Source organism: Bubalus bubalis, chromosome 6 (assembly GCF_019923935.1).
Source record: "Bubalus bubalis isolate 160015118507 breed Murrah chromosome 6, NDDB_SH_1, whole genome shotgun sequence".
Classification (NCBI taxonomy): domain Eukaryota; kingdom Metazoa; phylum Chordata; class Mammalia; order Artiodactyla; family Bovidae; genus Bubalus; species Bubalus bubalis.
The window spans coordinates 110867120-110887802 of NC_059162.1; the positions used below are offsets into that span (position 1 = coordinate 110867120).

Here is a 20683-nt window from a genome sequence, read left to right on the forward strand (position 1 = left end):
TTCTTTTTGGATGTTGTTGTTATTTAGTCGCTAAGTTGTGCCCGACTCTTTTGTGAGTCATGGACTGCAGCCTGCCAAGCGCCCCTGTCCTTGGGATTTCTCAGGTAAGAATACTGGAATGGGCTGTCATTTCCTTCTTTAGGGAGTCTTCTTGACCCTGGGATAGAACCTGCGTCTTCTGCATTGCAGGTAGATTCTTTACTGTTGAGTCACCAGGGAAACCCAACCTCCTTTCTGGTACTCTGCCTTAAAAGTTTTGGCTGATTCAGCTTTCCCAATCTCTGTTCTATCTTCTCAGCTCAGCAGGACCACTGGGCTCATTTCGATTCTTCCTCCCTGTGCTATATCCTAGCAAATGCTTCCAGGCAGTAAGTAAATGCCACCATTATGCTAACCTTGCTTATCTCCCTTCTCTCAGAGATCACAATTTTGTGGTGTCTGTTGTCAAATGTCTTATAAAAATCGTCTTATGTATTTTGTCTGTTTTTCTAGCTGTTGATGGTGAGAAGGCAATTTTTATACAAAAGAAGCATAAGTACTCCAGGGAAAAAACTTTCATGGGCAGAACTCAGAAGCTGCCTATCTCACTTCTGTTAACATTTGATTGTCAGAACTTAGTCACACAATAACATCTAGTTAGAGAGTTGAGCATGTGTCCAGCTAAAATTACGATGGAGGAAGGGGAAACTGTATGTTGTTATTATTCTTGGTCTTTTTCAATTATGTGCATTGCTTTGAGTTTTCATCCCTTGTAATTTAGATTCCTGGCTGATAGATTTAGCCAATAGACAAAGGGAAACATATATTCAAAAATAAAAAAGAGTTGATTTTTTTACCTGACCTCTTTGAAACTTAGATTTCTTGTCCATAAAAATGGGCTATGTTATTGTTCATCTCTCCATTCTTTATTTTTAGGTTTAATAATTTCACGAGAGAGGCAATCCTTTGTAAGCTAATACTACACAGCCATAAATTATTTTAATCAAAAAATTTAAACAAAAGTTTAGTTTGTTTTTTACCTGTTATATAGTTTTAAAATATCTGGTTCTTGTTCCTCTAGTTTCTCTCAATTATAATAAATATTTATTTGCACAATTATTTGTTTCCATGTTGTATTCCCCATTAGAATGAAAGAAGTGCTGGATGCTAAGAGTTGCTATTTTTTCTTGCTCACAGCCATATCCCCAGCCCATTGCACACTGACTGGCATTTATTGGCACCTAAGGAGTATTTATGTGAAGGAGTGGCAACTATACAAGAAGGCACATCATTGTCTGACCTCTAAAGGAGAACTCAAGGCTTTTCTATAGTTCTTGCACTTCAACCAAAGTAAAGCCAGGATATTTAGTGGAACAGGAAACTCGGGAACCTGTAGGAGGGGGATACATGGGTAGCTGTTCATAAGAGTAGATGAAGTTTAAAAACAGTTGCATCTATAGCACATACCAAATGGGTATATAACCTCCCTTTGGCTTGCCTTTGAGTATTTATCCTGTGGAGATTGTACACTAAGATGGACTTGGAGCTGCCTCCTGTTTAAAAATGTGTGCCCATACTGGGAAATTTCTTTTTTTAAGAATTTCTTTGTTTATTTTTGGTTGTACTGGGTCTTCGTTGCTGCATGGGCTTTTCTGAACTAGCGAGCAGGGCTTACTTTCTAGTTGCAGTGCACAGATTTTTTATTCCAATGGCTTCTCTTGTTGCGGAGCACAGGCTCTAGGGTGAGTGGGCTTCAGCAGCTGCAACACATGGGTTAAGTAGGTTCGGCCCCCAGGCTCTAGAGCACAGGCTCAATAGTTGTGGCATGAGTCTCAGTTCCTCCAGGGCATGTTGGGTCTTCCCAGATCAGGGATCAAACCTGTGTCTCCTGCTTTGGCAAATGGATTCTTCACCACTGAGCCACCAAGAAAGACCAAGAAAGCTTTCTTTTCCATGAGTCTACCTAAGTAGTTAGACTGTGAGGAACACAGTCAAGATTAGGATTCAAATATAGGATGAGATATAACATTCAGAGTATTTTCCTCTCTTTGAGTAGATTTTCTCCCTCTCCATCTCATCTGTTATTTATAAAACCATCATTTGACCTCAGTCTCTCCCAACTATACTCCATTTATCTGTTTCCTTTTACAGAAAGCTTCTCTGAAGGAGCTGATTATGACCACTGCCTCCATTCCTCATTTTCTCTTCCTTTCAACCTGTACCTCCCAGCTGCTTCACCACTCAACTGCAATGGGGCTTGAAAAGGTCATTAATAAAATTCAGTGGTCATTATTTGTTCTTTGTATCTTTTCCTCTAAGCAACATTTAACACAGTTGATCCTCTCTCTTCCTTGAATCACTTTCTTTTGCTGCCTTCCATGATACCTTGATTTCTTTGGTTAGTTCTTTATTCTGCTTTTTAATGTTGGAACATCAGAGACATATGCTTCTTCATTTTTATATTTACATACTCTCTCTGGGTGAGCCCATTCAGTTCTAGATTTAAATTTTACCTAAATGCTTATGACCTATAAATCTTTACTTGGAGTGCTGTACTTTTGCAAGAACTCCAAATTCCTGTATCCAACTGCCTGCCTATCCAAATAGCTGTCTAACAAAGACATTTCAAACTAAACTTCCTCAGATAGAACTCCTGTTATTCTCCTAAAACCTTTTCTCTTCTTTTCTCTTCTTTCTTATATCAGAAAATGGCAGCATATCTCTCAGTTGTTTGTGTCCCAAATTGAAGTGTTATTCTTAACTCCTTTCTTTTATCCCTAAATCCAACTACTAAACAAGTTCTGCAGACTTTACCTTTCATCTATTTCTCTCCATTTCCATTATCTCCCATTGTTCCAAGCCTCTGTCATTTCTTGCCTGGATTCTGCAAGCATCTCATAACTAGTCTCCATGGTAGTCAGACTTAAAACTTTACTTTATTTTATTTTTTAACTTTACAATATTGTATTGGTTTTGCCATATATCAACATGAATCCGCCACAGGTAACTTAAAACTTTAAAGCACACGTTTGATCACGTCAGTCCTTCTGAAACTGGAGCCTATTATACAGAGTGAAGTAAGCCAGAAAGAAAAACACCAATACAGTATACTAACGCATATATATGGAATTTAGAAAGATGGTAACAATAACCCTGTGTACGAGACAGCAAAAGAGACACTGATGTATAGAACAGTCTTATGGACTCTGTGGGAGAGGGAGAGGGTGGGAAGATTTGGGAGAATGGCATTGAAACATGTAAAATATCATGTATGAAATGAGTTGCCAGTCCAGGTTCGATGCACGATACTGGATGCTTGCGGCTGGTGCACTGGGACGACCCAGAGGGATGGAATGGGGAGGGAGGAGGGAGGAGGGTTCAGGATGGGGAACACATGTGTACCTGTGGCAGATTCATTTTGATATTTGGCAAATCTAATACAGTTATGTTAAGTTTAAAAATAAAATTAAAAAAAAAAAAAGAAATTAAAAAAAAAAAAAAAAATTCTGTCTTCCCATGGCATGAGAACAACATTTGACATTTTGGTTTCAAAATTTTCATGTGACTTGAACTTTGCTTATCTTTCTGAGTGACTTATCTCTCTCCTTTTCCATTGTGCTTTCTCCATACTGGTCTGATTTCTGTTCCTCAAGCTTGACAAACTGGTTCCCACTTAAGGGCATTTGTATTATCTCTTCCCTCTGCCTGGAATGAGTTCACCTGTCTTATCATGACAAGTTCCATCTTCCATTCTGACTTTAGTCTAAATGTCAACAACTTAGAGAGATCCATTAAATATAAATTAGGTATCTGGTTTCTATCTCATCATTCTATTTTGCCTTTCTGCATAGCATCTTTTTTACTATCTGATATAGATCGTGCTATTGTTTTCCTGACTGTCTTCTTCCTACTGGATTGCGAGTTTGAGAGTGGTGACATTATCTCTCATGTTCACTGCTATACCTTCAGTACTTAAAATCACTCACGGCACAGTAAGTGCCTGCTGAGTCTATTAGTGAAATCAGACCATTCATTTATTTTAGTACAGGTGCCCAAAGGCTGCTCCTATGTAAGAAAAATAGCTTCTTATACCAGCCCTTGGTCCAACTGAACTTATCAGAAGGTCAAAATGAGGTCCAGAGTCATTAACAAAGACCATGATTTTGGTGATTTCTAACCTTCGTTTGCTTCCCTCGCCAACCTATGGCAGCATTAGGTACCTGTTGGAGGAGTTGGAGCTTCATCTTAACAAACATCTGGCAGAGTCAGCAAGATTTAGAGATCCTGGTTCCTTGTCGTCAGTCTCTGAGAGTACTCACTTCTGTTAGAACTGACTACATTAATAGTGTTGGATGAGCAGTGGATAATCAGAGAGGGGAAATACTAGCCTTGCTTGCAGTTTTCACAGACTGTAGCTGGGCCATGGCAGGATTAGGATTGATAGATGCAAGAGGGAAGAGTGCTGACAAATGTGTGGTAATGGGAAAAGTAGGGCATTTCTGTGGGAGAGTGAGGATACTCCTGAAATAGTTGCAAACACTGAATCAGATTTTAAAAGTTTTGAGTGTGGGATTTAGAAAAGTGTGATGTTAGTGAGCTATGTGCAATACTTGATTTCTTTTAACAGCTTCCAAAAATCTGAAGCAACTTTTTCTCCTTCATATTATTATTATTATTTACTTAAGGCATTCATGAAACTGAATGGTGCCTTCTAAAATACTGAATGATCGAGAACTCACTCTCACACAAGGAAGGCCATTTAAATTTTAGAAGACTAATTACTAGAAACATATTCCTTATTCTGAGTACAAATTGCCCCGAATTGGTTATTTAATGGGCCTTGTTTTGCTCTCTGGAACATCCCAGAGTGAGCCTAAAATTCTTTCCCACTTAACAGTCAGTAACGAACTGAATAACATCCCCTCTCTAAATTCATATGTTGAAACCCTAACACCACCATGAGTACACTTGGCGATAGGGTCTTTAAGGAGGTTCTTAACATTAAATAAGATCAGAAGGGTAGGACCCTAATCAGATAGGAGTTGTCTCCTTATAAAAACAGGAAGAGAAACCAGGAGCGCATGCATAGACAAAAAGCCCCTGTGAGAAGACAGCAAGGAGATGGCCATCCACAAACCAAGGAGTGGAGACACCAAGCCTGCTGGTACCTTGATCTTGGATTTCTAGACTCCAGAACTGTGAGAAAATAGATTTTCATTGTTTAAGCCACCCAGCCTGTGTTTTTTTTTTTTTTTTTTAATGGCGGCTGAGCTGATTAAGACAGGGTCTTTTTACTCCTCAGGTAAGAGTGAGAGCGCTTTGTAGCCTTCTCTTATTCAAGTCAGTGGCTCTAGGTTCTTCAGCTGCTCTTCACTGGAGCAGAAGTGCCCATTAGATGAAGTGTACTGACTAGAACAGAATATAAAACCACAGTGAGGCATGGTGGGCACTGGGCTCAGGAGTGGGACAATTGCCTCACTTGTTACATTGATACTATTTTCATAATATTACAACTGAAGACTAATCTTTGGCAGCTCTGGACTTAGATTAGCTTCTAAGATAACTTAACCCACTTTCTCATAACTTTGGATGATAGCCCATTGGCTTTGCGTGTTAAGGCCTGACTTAACCTTGATCTGGTTAGATTTCATCACGTTAGCTGATGTGCTTCATTTTTCAAGCTGCCCCAATACACTCATCGTCTGTCCCAATGACTTACTGTCAGAAAATCAATGCAGTTCTTCAGACATTTCATAAAGCTGTTGAGTGGGAAGAAGTTAAGAATGCAACCCGATATTGTGAATGATAATAATAACTTACATCTATATAAAATTTACAGGTTTTATAGAGCTTCAGCCAGTTTGTAGATTCTGGTGAAATAGGAAACGAGTTTCATCTTTCATGACTTCTTCTTTATGAGTGGCTCAGTATGATGAAAAGAGACGGGAGTCAGGAGCCCTAAACTTCAGTTTGAAGTCACATTACCTCTCTCAGCTTTGATGTCTACCTATGGGTGAATGAAAAAACTTAGTGATCTCTGAGGTCACCAGAGATCTCTGAGGTCTCTCATTGCCTGGAGAATCCTAGGGATGGAGGAGCCTGGTGGGCTTCCATCTATGGGGTCACACAGAGTCGGACATGACTGAAGCGACTTAGCAGCAGCAGCAGCAGCAGCCCTAGGTAGACACACGGCATAAAGTTTGTCTTCATATAACAGATCTACAGCTATTTAAGGACCAACTTACATACTAAGTCTCTTTCAAGCCAAACATCGCTGGTTCCTATGTTTAGTAAATCCACAATGATTCCCAGGCTTTTTGCTATATCTCCAAAATATTCATAAAACTTCTCACTAGTGGGTTGTTTGAAGAATTCACCTTTTCCTCCTTTTCTAAATCAACTACTTTTCTCCATCTGCAGTCATCGGCATCTCGCCTATTCTCCTTGATATCTCATAGAAAATGAACAGTGGTTTAGTGACTGCATCTGCAAGTCTTCCCAGGACTATGGAGTGCAGTTGCTCCAGCTGAATCTTTTTTGGCTTTGCAAGAGCAGCCAGGTGCTCTCTTGCTCCCTGTTCACCCATTGTGAGTGCTCTTCTCAGCTTTTTCATCTGCACACTTGATATTCATGTCTGCCATGTCTTTATTCAAGGTGCCAATAAAAATGCATTATGTATGACTTTGTCTGCTCAGAAAATGATCATGTTTTGTATATTTAGGGATGTAAGAGCTTATAAAGGAGTAAAAAAATTGGGAGGAAATGTGTTATTTCTTGACAAACAAAAAATCTTCAGAAAAATAATATTTTGCTTTCACTTCTTTCTGTCAACCCCTCCCCACCCAAATATTTACATCTCAATCTAGAGAACACAGTACCTGAGGGGAAGGAGAAAGGGTTAAAGCTAGATAGATGGTATACAGCCAGGCAAAATTGCTTGGAAAACCAGGCCAAAGCATTCAGGTTAAATACAGTGGGCATGGCTAACCATGTGTGGTTTTCAAGCAGAAATGTAACGCAATGATAGTATGCTTTCTATTTGTCTTTAGATGGCTCTAATCAGACAAAGCAACTAATTTCCTGAACTTCCACAGCTAAAACATATGTACACATTCACACTTATCATTTGTTTTTTGAACAGCAGTTTTAAAAGGAGGTTTTTTTTTCAGATGTGTGTGTGTGTGTGTGTGTGTTTGTGTGGTCTGTTAAAATACAGATTAAAGGGATCCACCCCAAGAGTTTTTGGTCCAGTAAGTCTGAAGGGGGCCTGGAAATTTACATAGTTACCAAATTCCCATGCTGATTCTGCTGAACCAGGGACACTTGAAGAGCTATTGCTTTAAAGAATCACAAATGCCTTGAAATTTCTTCATTATTGAGATTCAAACAACAGCGTGGGTTCATGAGGAGTCCCTGAGAAAAACCATACCTTCTTTGCTCACAAAGGGACTCAGAGATTCACCTTAACATACAGCCAGGCATTTCCTTTTCCTGGAGAGGCCTGCCTTCAGTGAATGAGGTTTTATAGCCCAAATCAGTGGAATTAAATGTTTTGATCAACCTGTAGTAGACTGAGGTTTCCCTTCTCAATTGAATTGACCAGTTCATAGATTTATATATATATATATATATATATATATATATATATATATATATAATGCTCATTGGATCATTTCCATCTTCCTGGGATATTAAAATTATCCTGGGAAGGATTTAGATTAGGGACCAAGAAGAATCTACTGAATAATAAAAACTGTAGAATGTACTCAGGGAACACAGGGGAAACTATGGCTGGGCAAAAATTGGAAACAAGTTATATGTTCCTCAATGTAGACTAAGTTTGGGGTTTGGAATCAGAGAACATATGGTTTGAATAATGTCTGTGCCTCTCTTTTAGATAATTTGTCTTGGATAACTCACCTAACTTCTCTGAGCTTTTGGTACTATATACATAAAATAGAGATTACCAGGGCTTTTGTAAATTGTAAGCATGATAAAAGGTATAAACTCCTTAGCACCTTGTCTTGATCATGGTAGATACGCCAATGTTAATAATCTCCTTTCTAGAAACATAGAGAATAGACTTATGGACATGGGGAGAGGGGAGGAGAGGGTGAGATGTATGGAAAGAGTAACATGGAAACTTACATTACCATATATAAAATAGATAGCCAATGGGAATTTGCTGTATGGCTCAGGAAACCCAAACAGGGGCTCTATATCAATCTAGAGGGGTAGGATGGGACAAGAGATGGGAGGGAGGTTCAAAAAGGAGGGGGTATATGTATACCTATGGCTGATTCATGTTGAGGTTTGACAGAAAACAACAAATTCTGTAAAGCAATTATCCTTCAATTAAAAAAATAAATTAAAAAAATCTCCCTTCTAAAATATTCTCCTCCTTGCAATAGAGTCAGCTTTTATCATTGGACACTATGATTATTTTGAGATGTATTTGGAAGGAAAACCAGGCTTGCAGGAGAGAATCAGAGTCAGCATCATTGCTGCTAGTTTAGAGATTAAACTTCCTTGGTGGCTTGAGAACATCAGTGTGGTAAGGGATTTACCTATAGACTGCAGAGAGAAATTGACTCTGCAGGGGGCTTGCTGGTTCAGTGCTGGGTGCTCCTGGGAATCTGCTTCCTACAGACAAGAGAGGAGCCAGCAATGAACATGGTGGACTTCAGCACTTTGGACAGGGCATCAGGGGACCAGGTTTGTCAGCTGGGCACTCACTAGGCCTGGGTAATGATCCGTAGCAGTCTTGTTAATGGCCTTAGGGCTTCACATATTTCTGTAATTATTCCATCATTTGGAAGTTTTGAGTTTCTAATTATTAGACCTGAATTAAAATATTCTTTGTAATTCAGTTCCCTCTAGGCTGAGAGATCATGATTTCAGGTTCCTGTCGGGTTATCCTTCTTGTAAATAGTGGATGGTGGTAGTTACAGTCACCTTTCTCATCCTGTCTCTATGTATTTTTCCTCCAGGACTTCCTCTTTGCCATCAGGTGTCTAAATCATCACACCCATGTGCCCAGTGATAAAATATAGATGCTCTTCTCCTGAGCCCAGTCATTAGTCCTGGGTAAGATTGTTAGTCCTGGCTGCATACTCAAAACACCTCAGGAACTCTTAAAATGCCTATGCAGGTCCCACCCCAGAGAACACAATTTAACTGGTCTTGAGTGAGGCATTTCTTTTTAAAATTTAAATTAATTTTTAAATTTTTTAGTTGAAATGTTGTTGACTTACAGTGTTGTGCTCTTTCTTGGTGTACAGCAAAGGGATTCGGTTATATTTATAATATATATTATATATGTGTGTGTGTTCTTTTTCATATTCTTTTCCATTATGGTTTATTACAGGGTATTGAACATAATAGTTTCCTGTGCTATCCAGTAGGACCTTGTTGTTTATCTATTTTATATATTCTGCTAATCCCAAACTCCTAGCTTATCCTTCCACCACCTTATTTCCCCTTTGGTAACTATAAGTTTGTTTTCTATGTCTGTGAGTCTCTTTCCGTTTTGTAAGTAAGCAGTTATAGAATATTTTAGATTCCACATATTAGTGATGTCATATGCCATTTGTCTTTTTCTTTCTTATTTGCTTCACTTAGTATGATGATCTCTAGGTCCATCTAGTTGCTGCAAGTGATGTTATTTTGTCATTCTTTTTTATGGCTGAGTAATAGACCATTGTGTGTATGTGTGTGTGTGTGTGTGTATGCCACATCTTTATCCATTCATCTGTTGTTGGACATTTAAGTTGCTTCTATGTCTTGGCCGTTGTATTAGTATTTTTTAAATACACCTCAAGTAATTCTACTGTACAACCTAGAGTTGCAAACCACTGGTCTAGAGATGGACCTTTCTACCTCCTCAGATCAGATCAGATCGGTCGCTCAGTCGTGTCCGACTCTTTGCGACCCCATGAATTGCAGCACACCAGGCCTCCCTGTCCATCACCAACTCCTGGAGTTCACTGAGACTCATGTCCATCGAGTCAGTGATGCCATCCAACCATCTCCTCCTCTGTCGTCCCCTTCCCCTCCTGCCCCCAATCCCTCCCAGCATCAGAGTCTTTTCCAATGAGTCAACTCTTCGCATGAGGTGGCCAAAGTACTGGAGTTTCAGCTTTAGCATCATTCCTTCCAAAGAAATCCCAGGGCTGATCTTCAGAATGGACTGGTTGGATCTCCTTGCAGTCCAAGGGACTCTCAAGAGTCTTCTCCAACACCACAGTTCAAAAGCATCAATTCTTCGGCGCTCAGCCTTCTTCACAGTCCAACTCTCACATGCATACATGATGCCCCTCAAACCCCAGGGTTGATCTCAGGGGTTTGGGACATTATGTTGGGACATAGACTGAACTGAATTTCTAGCTTATTGATTTCTAGTATAAACATCACTAAGCCCAGCATTGCAGCCTCATTTCCCCTGAATGTAGTTGCCCTATCTATCTCAAAGTATATCACAAAAACTTAAGAAAAATAGTGTAAATATTGAGAATTGTATATGAAGATACTTAGCATTAGTATATGATTGGAAGAGAAACAAAAGAAAGGATTTCAATTCTGGTGCAGCTGTTCTAGTTCTAGAGTTGTTTTAACAGAGCTAAATGTGATTATGCCCTGTGACGTGGCAATCTCATTTTTGTATATACACCTGGAAAACTTCAGGTACAGGTTCAACTTGGAACATGGACAAAGATTTTCATAGTGACATTGTTGGTGGTGGCAGGGAGTTTTAGGTAATAAAGATACTCATCACTAAAAAAATTAATAAATAGAAGATGCATTTTTGGAATATAGTGTAGAAGTGAGAACAATAAAATGGGTATATACACAGCAACATGAGTAGAACTATAAACCAGAGTGATAAAAAAAAAAGGAAACAGCATAAATACACTTAAATTAATTCATGAAGCACTATTACAGATTTTTCATGGACACATTTATTACCAAGGGCATTTACCAAACACAGTACAGTAAGTGGTTGTGGGACATGGAATTGATGAGAGAGGTTAAAGGGGAAAAGTAATGAAACAAAATTTAGCAACAACAGAACCTGAAACAGGCAAATGCTGGTGGTATGTGCTGTGAACTGAGGAGTATGATTAGCTTAGCCCTCTGCTCTTTCCAAAGGTGAAGCAAGAGAGCAAAAAGAGAGGGAGGGGGAGTGAGACCTGACTGGCTTACAGTAGGAGCAGGAGAAGCTAGAGCGAAAAATGAGAACTTGGGAACCAGGAAAGGGAACCAGGAACCTGCCCTGGGCTGGAAAGAAAAATCAGGCTTAGTTGCTTCCTATAAAGGATTTCAGGAGGAAATAAAAAGGCTTGCTAGGTTGGAAATAAAGGCATTTACAAAATTCCTGAAATAAAGTGGGAATAATTTCAAAACTGGAACTGAAAATTGCACTTCTGGATCTGGAAGGGAGTTTTATGCTGCAGACTCAGGGATGTCACTTCTAACCCAGGTGAGGGATGGGCTGTTCATCCTAACACTCTGAGTTTCAGAACAAAGGAGTTTCCAGAGAGGAATGACATTCCCCCCGTTAGAAACTGACTCTGTCTCCTTTTCAGATGTCTCCAGATAGTGATCTAATCCTTGAATCATCCAATGCAGAGCCGTGCAATGATTCTCTACCGTGTGCTGGGCCGTGAGTGTGCAGAGAAGAGTGAGGCCAATCCCTGGCTTAAGAAGTGGCCCCTGTAGGTGCTGAAAACATCTTTAACTTTGCTCTAAACACTGAGCTGGGGCTTTGCAGAATTTCTTTTCTCCCTGACAGCAGGGGATCATCTGCTTATAGAATTAGAAACCCCAGTGGTGCATTCACTGTCAATATGAGAAACACATGCCTTAACAGGAAGCCTCTCCATCTGTGCTGCTGATAAAGAATAATGAATATATTAATTAATACATTAAGGAACCATGTTTTGAGTTTTTCTACTGGAAGTCTAAGAAGAACAATACAAATACCATCAGGTTATACTTGGGAACAACTTGTACATCAGATCAGACTTGTGTGATTGTTAGATTGGGTCCTGATGTAGGTGGGTTTGGTTTTACAGCTGTGGGAACCATGGAGCTGTGAAATCCAATTTGGACCCCAAAGGTAAGGCAGAAAGCCAGTGCTTGGGGGAACCACCCTCACTGGCCCCTGAAAGTCACACTGGAGTGGCTTTGAGAGCAATTATCCTGGCAGAGCAGCTCTTACTTTGCATTTAAGATTGTCCTCCTGAAAAGGTCATGTGTAAATCAAATTTAATAAATCAAATTCTACGCTTCATACCTTGGGGAGGCTCTCTCTTCAAAAGAAGCTGTGAGTGAATCCCTTTTTAATAGAAGTAATCAGCTCTTCATTTATCTGATTTGTAAGGTAAGGTTTTTATATATCAGATTTTCTTAAAGTGAGCAGCAGTGTTTTTCTTTTGTTCGTGATAGAAAACTGAACACAGTATGGTGTAAGTAGAACACAACAACAGCAGATAAGTGATAGGTGTGTGCAATGAAAAGTTTAGGGGTATAGTGGCTTTAGACATGGCCGAATTCAGGACCCAAACAACAACAATAGAATTTTGTTTCTCTCCGTTTCTCGCATCTGTCTTCTCTTGGCGTTATTCTCAGGCTCTACCTGGGTGAAGCAGCTGCAGCATCTTCCCTGCCAGGTTCAAGGCCACTGACGAATATTACTCGCTTTTTTTCCCAGCAGATGCAGAATTGGCTCTGATTGGGTCACCTGCCAATCCCTGAATGAGTAAGGAGTGAGGAACTGATTAGCACAGCCCTGGTCACATGGGGCTCTACGCAAACCACATGGGTAGAGAGTGGGGAAATGGCACTTACCAGAAGACAATCAGGCAGTGGTCAGGAGAAGTGGGGAACAATGTCAGGAAAGGGTGACATAAACGCGACTCTTCCCTTTCCATCACCCTCACACCCAATCCATCACCACGCTTGCTACAAGTAGCTCACATCCACACATTCTTGCATCAGAATCTCCTGGGATTCTTGTTAAAATGCAGGTTTCAGGGTCCTACTCCAGATAAAGGGAATTCTATTGTCTTGGGGGTGGTCTCAGAATCTGTAATTTTAGATCGTTTCCCAGGCAATTAAAAGAAAAATACACTGCCATTTAAGTACCACTTCCCAAAGCTTTCCCATCCTTCTGTCTCCGTGGTAGCTACCTTAGCACCTTAGTTCAGGACTTACTATTAGTCACCTGGACTCTGGCTTCCTTACTGGTCCTTCCTCTTTCATCTCTCCTCTACCAGCCACTGTCCCCTCCCCTACCACCTCTCCTTATGCTAAATCACCACGATTTAGCATTCCTTGGGAAGGCTCTGTCTTCAAAGGAAGCTGTGAGTGAATCCCTTTTTAATAGAAGTAATCAAACTACTCTGTTTAGCTCTCCCGCCTCCTGCCTATGAGACTTCCTCACTTACCTTGGATCTAAGCCATCTTCATGCCCAACCTCATCCCTTCTCCAAACATTCCAGTTCCTTTCCCCATGTTCAGATTGACTGCACGTTGTCTGCCCTCTCCCTTTAATGCCATTTCCTTTTCCTGTGACTGGAAAACTCAAACCCCAGCATTAAGTCCAGATCAGCTGCTCCCTCCTCTGTGAAGCTCCTCTGTCTCTTCCCTCCAATCTCCCCTCGTTCTGCCTCAGAACCCTCTTTATATCTCCTCTACAGGAGTTATACACACTCTCTGGAACATACGAGTTTACGTGTCTGTTGTTCCCGCTGGCCCTACAAGGGGGCTCAATAATATTTCTTAAGTGTTAAAAGCAAGTCATTGGAAAAAGACAAACTGGGTTCCCATCCATTAATTTACAAGATGTGTGACTTTGGGCAAGTCACCTTACTTTCCTGAGCCTTAGTTTTCTAATTAGTAAATGGGGATATTCCTACCTCCTGCATAGGCATGTCGATGGGCTCAATCGAGATAATGAACAGAAATGTCTTTAACACAGTGCCTGGCATCATAATTAGTGCCAATGAGTGCTAAATTTAAAAAATTAAACTTCAAGTCAAGGAAGCAAAAGCCCTCAGTAGTACACTTAAATTCATGTTTATGTAATGCTAAACAACTGTTTCTTAAAACTGTATTTCTTGAACTAATTCTGTGGTGTTATGTGGGTCAAATCTGGAATGGTGCAGATGGACTCAGGCCTTATAGACCCTTTTCCCATGTCCCCAAGACCTTCACATTCCTCTTTATCTTCTCCTGGGCATTAAGCAGCTTTAAGTCCATCCCTCTGAAATAATCACTTTCAGTCCGTGGAATGCTGACACGAGAGGAATGCAGCTCCCCACAGTGTGATTTCTCTGGACCATGGAAATATTTCGGCTCCATAAGAATGAGGAAAGCTAAGGGTGCCTGGTGGTGGACAGCCAGTTCAGAAGTGGCAGGCTTGAGCTCGCATAAATGAAAGCCATTAAAGCTCCCTGAAGTGAAAGATTGGTCCAGGAATCCGAATGAACTGATGATAAGTGTGGAAGAGATAAACATTTCATTTATGTGAGCAGCAGATTGAATTTCAAGAAATTTAGCCCCTCTTCTGGTGACTACTGCCTGCTGGTTTTATAATCTGCCTGAAATTCTCACTCTCCTTTATGACCATGCGTCTTGTACTTGGCATGCAAGAGGATATGTAAAAGGGATCACAAACAGAAGTTGGGAAAAGCATAGGCAGGTCAAGAAAAACTGCTTGCAAATTCCTAGTTAATCTGCAATGCCCACTGCGGGGGAATATTTACATGCTGCATATTTGATGCATAAAAGTACCTAGCACAGTGGCTGGATAGCTGGTGCTTTGTAGCCACTTACTAATGTTGGTTTTGTCCTTTCCTTCCACCCATGGAAGTTAGTGGGCATTTGTGTGTGTGTGTGTGTGTGTTTCTGTGGACTTGCAAGAGGATGTAAGAAAATGACTTCAATGTCTTTGTGGGTTGTTTAAAATTTAGAGTATAGATCACAGCACTAACTTGATTGTATTTGTATAGCCAACATGTTAGATACTATTCTAAATGTAGCCCTGTTGTAGGTTCAATGAATATAAAGTTTAACAAGAAAACAGAGGACAAAATCCTTGCCTTCAGGGAACTCATGATTAGAACACAAAAATAGACAAGTAAACAAACAAAACATAAGGTTAGTCTCCCTTGAAGCCAGAAATTAAGTCTTACGCATCTTTGTTTCCTAGCACCTCGGAGTTGTTTCCTGACCTTCATAGGTTTAAGATACTGTTAGTTTTAGAGGTCTGTTTTGTTTAAAATCAAATATATTATGCCACTGCCACATTAAATATGATTTTTTAATGACCATGTAAGAGTTGTGTTGAAAGGCAGTTGACAGGTTGACATAAGGCTATACTTTGTAGACTTTCAAGTAGATGCTTGTTGATTTAATTTTGCAATCTTTGTATTATTGAGATGATATTAATTATTTTCAGCTCTCAAATATTTCCACGAATGCGTGAAAAGCTCATGGGTTTTGGAAACTGCTCTGATAGTGTCTAACAGATTATACAGACCTAGAAATGCCACACCATGTCTGGCACATGATGGGTTCTTCATGAATATTTAATGAATGAATTAATAAATTAAGGAAATCAAATAATGAATAAATATCATGTGTTGCAGAGTCCAGTTCCATGAAGCAAGCAGCTTGTCTGATGGTTGTGGGTTCCATTCTGGGTACTAGTTCTGATCTTTTTGAAAGTGGAGGTCTTTGATTGCTAAAGGATTGTGATGATTGGGAGCAAGTATCTCCTGTCCATTGGAAAACTAAAAAAGCATGATCCTAATCAGCTTTTAGCAAAAGGCATGGGATGATCCAACAGGCACAGAGTAAAGTTAACATTATGAAAGTAAGTAGGTACTTTAGTCTTTCGTGCGAAACTGACGGAGGCAATAGCGTGATGCTAAGTCAGAGAGCCTGAGGCACACAGAGACAATTGTTAAGAGCATGAGCTTGGAGTTAAGACTCCCTCAGTTTGGATCCTGACTTCAGTGCTCCTGGTTGTGTGCCCTTGAAAATGATGTCACTTCTCTTGAGTTATTATTATTACTATTGTCATCAGCTGAAAAAATAGAGTTTGTTCCCCAGTCAGGGAACTAGATCCCACATGCCACAACAAAAGATCCTGTGTGCCACAACTAAGACCTGGGGCATCCAAATAAATAAACGAGAAAAAGGAAGTAATATAAAACCCATTTCACAGAGTTGTGGTGAGTATTCACTGTATTATGCAAACCACTGATCACAGTGCCTGACATGTAGGCATGCCCCAATTTTAACCATTAGTTTAATTTGTTCCAGCACTGTCAGATGTTAGCAAGATGACCTTGGACAAATCTCTCAACTATTTAGAGCCTCTGGTTTCCTTTCTTTCTACAGGCTGAGAAAAACCTTTTCTAATGAATCAGAACCAGGTAGTAAAGAGTGGATGAGATCACTAGAGGTGGTACAGCACAGGGTGTTATGGGAGCTAAGAACTGGGAGCAGCTTTTCTGCTTGTGTGAGTATAGATGGCGTGGCTGGTGGGAGATAACAAAAAAAAGAAGTTTTGAAGATTTCAGGGTAGGCCAGGTGTGTCAGTCAGAGTTCTTCATTGCAAACAACAAAAACCAATCCTGGCAAGTTAAACAGAAAAGAAATTCAAGAGAGTATGTTAGAAAGCTTGGAGAACTTCCAGGGGTGACTGCATTCAAGAGCAACACTCAAAATCATACTGTAGAACTAGTTCAGTAGTGACATCATGGTGGCCTGTCTGGGCATGGACTGGGCAGCCCAAGACCAACTCTGCTGATGCAAGGCGTTAGATGCGACCATGAGACTCCTTGCTGTTGATCTCTTTGAAAACCAGATGTTACTGCTGATGTTAGATTCCACAGTACCCTGTTCTACAAGTCACAAGTTTCTTACTCAACGCTTAGTGAAGGTGAATCTGACAGGTGAAACCAAAGTCATATACTTGTGTCCTAGCTGCAAGGAAGGCTGAGAAAAATACGGCTTCTATTAGGGGATTTGGAAGATGAATAACTCTCCAAATAAAAAAAAAGATGTTCAGTGACCTGCTGCTGCTGCTGCTGCTGCTAAGTAGCTTCAGTTGTGTCCGACTCTGTGTGACCCCATAGATGGCATCCCACTAGGCTCCTCTGTCCCTGGGATTCTCTAGGCAAGAACACTGGAGTGGGTTGCCATTTCCTTCTCCAATGCATGAAAGTGAAAAGTGAAAGTGAAGTCGCTCAGTCATGTCCGACTCTTCGCAACCCCATGGACTGCAGCCTACCAGGCTCCTCCGCCCATGGGATTCTCCAGGCAAGAGTACTGGAGTGGGGTGCCATTGCCTTCTCCATCAGTGACCTAGTCAGCCCAAATAATGACACACCTCTATTGTAGTATGACCCTGTGACTGAGTTTTGCAGGAAGTTTAGAAGTGTGTCAGACTTTTAAGGTTTTGGTACGGTAAACACAGAAGGTAGCATATTCGAAGGCCTGGCGAGCTTGGGGAGGCAGGTGTGGATAAGCAATTCCAAATATTTCAGTCTGGCTGTGTGGAAGTCCTGTGAGTGCATGCATAAATGTGTGTGTGTATGTGTGTCTTTTCCCTGGCTGCTCTAATGAATTTTCTTTTCTTTTTGGTTTGTGATATATTTAGGTATACATATGTGCTTTTTAAAATAGTTCTTCTATTTGGAGTTTGTTGAGATTTTTGGATCTTTGGGCTGACTTCTTTAAAACAAATCTGAAAGAAAATTTAGTTATTGTGTATTTACATATTTATTTTATCTCTTCTCACTTCTGCTTCTGGGACTCTGTTTATATGTATGTTGGATCATTTTATATTAGTCTACGGGTGACTGATGTTCAATTCATTCTTTTTCTCTCTCTGTTTCCATTTGGGTAATTTCTATGGACTTGATTTTATATCTCTAAAATATTTTTGAAAAGATTGGAATATAGTTGATGTGTAATACTATTGTTACAGATTACAATATAGAGATTCACAATTTTAAAGGTTATATTTATTTGTAGTTATTATAGAATATTAGCTATATATATATTTGAAATTAATATATTTATTTTAATTGGAGGCTAATTACTTTTCGGCATTTTGGCTAAGATCAAGTGTAGTATCTGTTCTTATAGCTTATTTTATACACAACAGTTTGTACCTTTTTATCCCCTCCCCCTATATTGCCTATACCTGCTTTTCCTCTTCCCACTGGTAAACATTAGTTTGTTCTCTATAACTATGACTTTGCTTCTTTTTTGTTATGTTCACTAGTTTGTGGTATTTTTTTAATACTAACTTGATGCTAAATTTACTATTTCTTTCTTCCTTTTTACCCCATCTGCTGTTAAACCCATAAGATTAATTTTTAATTTCAAATAAATAAAATTTCAGGTCTATACTTTCTATTGGGTTCTTTTTAAAATTCTAGAATTTCAATTTCTTTTTGATTTTCTGCTTTTATTCATGCACTATGTTTATTTTATTCCCTGAAAATTCTTTAACTTTATAACAGTTATTTAAACTCCATGATTACCAATTCCAACATACTGGTCTTCCATGAGTCTGCTTCTATTGACAGTTTTTCTCTTGATTATTTATCATATTTTCCTCCTTTTTTCATGTCTTGTAATTTTTAAAATTTTGTGCCAAATATTACACACAAAAACAGAGATATTGAAATACAATTTTTATATGTATGTATATGTGCAAGTGTATATATGTATGTATTGTAGAGTGTGCAAGTTTTTCTCCTCTGTCAATAAAATTCTGATTTCACCACGAATGGAACTGAGCTTGGGCTGGGATACAACTTTAATTAGATTGAGTTCACTTTTCAAAATTTTGTTAATTTGTTAATTGAAGGATAATTGCTTTACAGAATTTTGTTGTCAAACCTCAACATGAGTCAGCCATAGATTGTTTCAAATTTCGACCATGTATATATGCCTTTCATTTGTCTCCTTGACCTCCCAAGGGGCTGATCTATTTGATATTTCAGAATTTCACTGGAGAGGTAGCTGGGATTCAAGTTCAAATAAATTTGAATCACTTTTTGATTAAACTCCAACAAGTCTTCAAAGTTTAAGAACCACAAGACTACAAAGGCTTCTCTACTTTCCAGCTGTGTTTCTTGTGCTGATTACTCAGCAAAATTCCCAAGTGGGACCAAGTAATTTATCTTTATGTTTATGAGTCTCTTCCTAGATTCCAATATTTTCTGCTTTATCACCCTTGGCTGACTTTTAGTCATCCCTGAAAATTCTGTCTCTGGAAGACTTGATTCTCTATCCACTTAGATTAAGACAAGGTCCATGCCTTCAGGTATGGAAACCACCATTACTTTCTTGCTTACCTGTGAAAGGCTCATTCCTCTCTGGAATTCAGTGCATCAAGACTTCTTTGCATTTACTGCTCTTTGATAGTTTCATAGTTTATTTTTTGTTCATTTTTTTCCTTGTTACCATGGAGCTATAGATCTTTTACATACATTTCCATACTAACCAGAAATAAGAACGACCTCCCTCATTCTAGAGTGCTGTTTTTCCTTGGTATGACACTCTTTGGGTTTCTGCTTTGAAACGGAAAGGAGGCCTATGACCCTGGACATATAGAGATCATTTCCTTCCCATCTGTCAGTCACTCAGGAAAACCCTACTCCCCTCTCCAGGATTTCCTGCAGTGGCTGCTACCGTGGTGCTAGGTGCGATGAAATTAGCTTGGGAAGATCCCCAATCTCATTGATTTCAGAACATCCACTTTGTACACTTTCAGACACTTCCCCTTTATACCCAACAGATACATTTACATAAATTTATAATTCTCTCTTTTGTGATTGTGCTAATTGTTAAATGCGCTATGGGAGTTTTCTATGTAAAGGAAGCTTGTAGTTAATCCTTTCATAATATGAATAATTAGAGTAACAAGTCACCCCTGGCTCCTACACCCAACTCCATTCCAACTGTTGACTCTAACGCTGGAGTCAGATAGGTCTGAAATCAAACCCTCTGCCAACCAGTTCATATGTGTGTGATCTCAATTTCTGTTTGCCTCAGCTTCATCATTTATTCAAGTTGTTCTTATTGAACTGTTTTTCCTTTCCATCTTCCATAGTTAGATTCTACTCCTCCTTCTGATCTCAAATGAAATGTCGCTTCTTCAAGGATGACTTCCTTGACTAGCTCAAATATGCCTATTTTACATTCTTAGAGCCCAGGTACTTCTCACTCGTAGCACTTGCCACAGCCATAACCTTATATTTATTGTGATTATTTGTTTAGCATTTTCTTTCAGTCTAGAATACGCATTCCATGAAGGCAGGGACCATGTACTCCTAGCGCCTAGCATAGTCTTTGGCAAAGAGGAATGGATTCTAGTGCTGTGAGCAATGATACTTGCCTCTAGGCGGTTGTCGTGAGGGCTAAATTAGCCAATGCAAGGGTGTCTTAGTTTGAACCTCTCCAAAACAAGGATTTAGACACAATAAATGTATTTGGTTGTTGATCTAAATTATTAATAAAACAGTGAAGGAGTTGGGAGAGTGAAATGATGGAGAGAGTAAAACCAGTGAAAGGTGAGTTACCTTGAGTGGGTTACCAGTGTAAATAGCTGAAGCTCAGTAGAACATAACAGAATTTTCCAACTGAGGGCTGAAGAAGTTGGATTATGTATTCA

At 39.5% G+C, this 20683-nt stretch overlaps 1 pseudogene; it reads left to right on the forward strand.

The window, feature by feature from the left end:
• The first annotated feature begins 18093 nt into the window (after nucleotides 1-18093).
• LOC112585898 lies at nucleotides 18094-18183 on the forward strand (annotated as a pseudogene).
• The last annotated feature ends 2500 nt before the right edge of the window (nucleotides 18184-20683 follow it).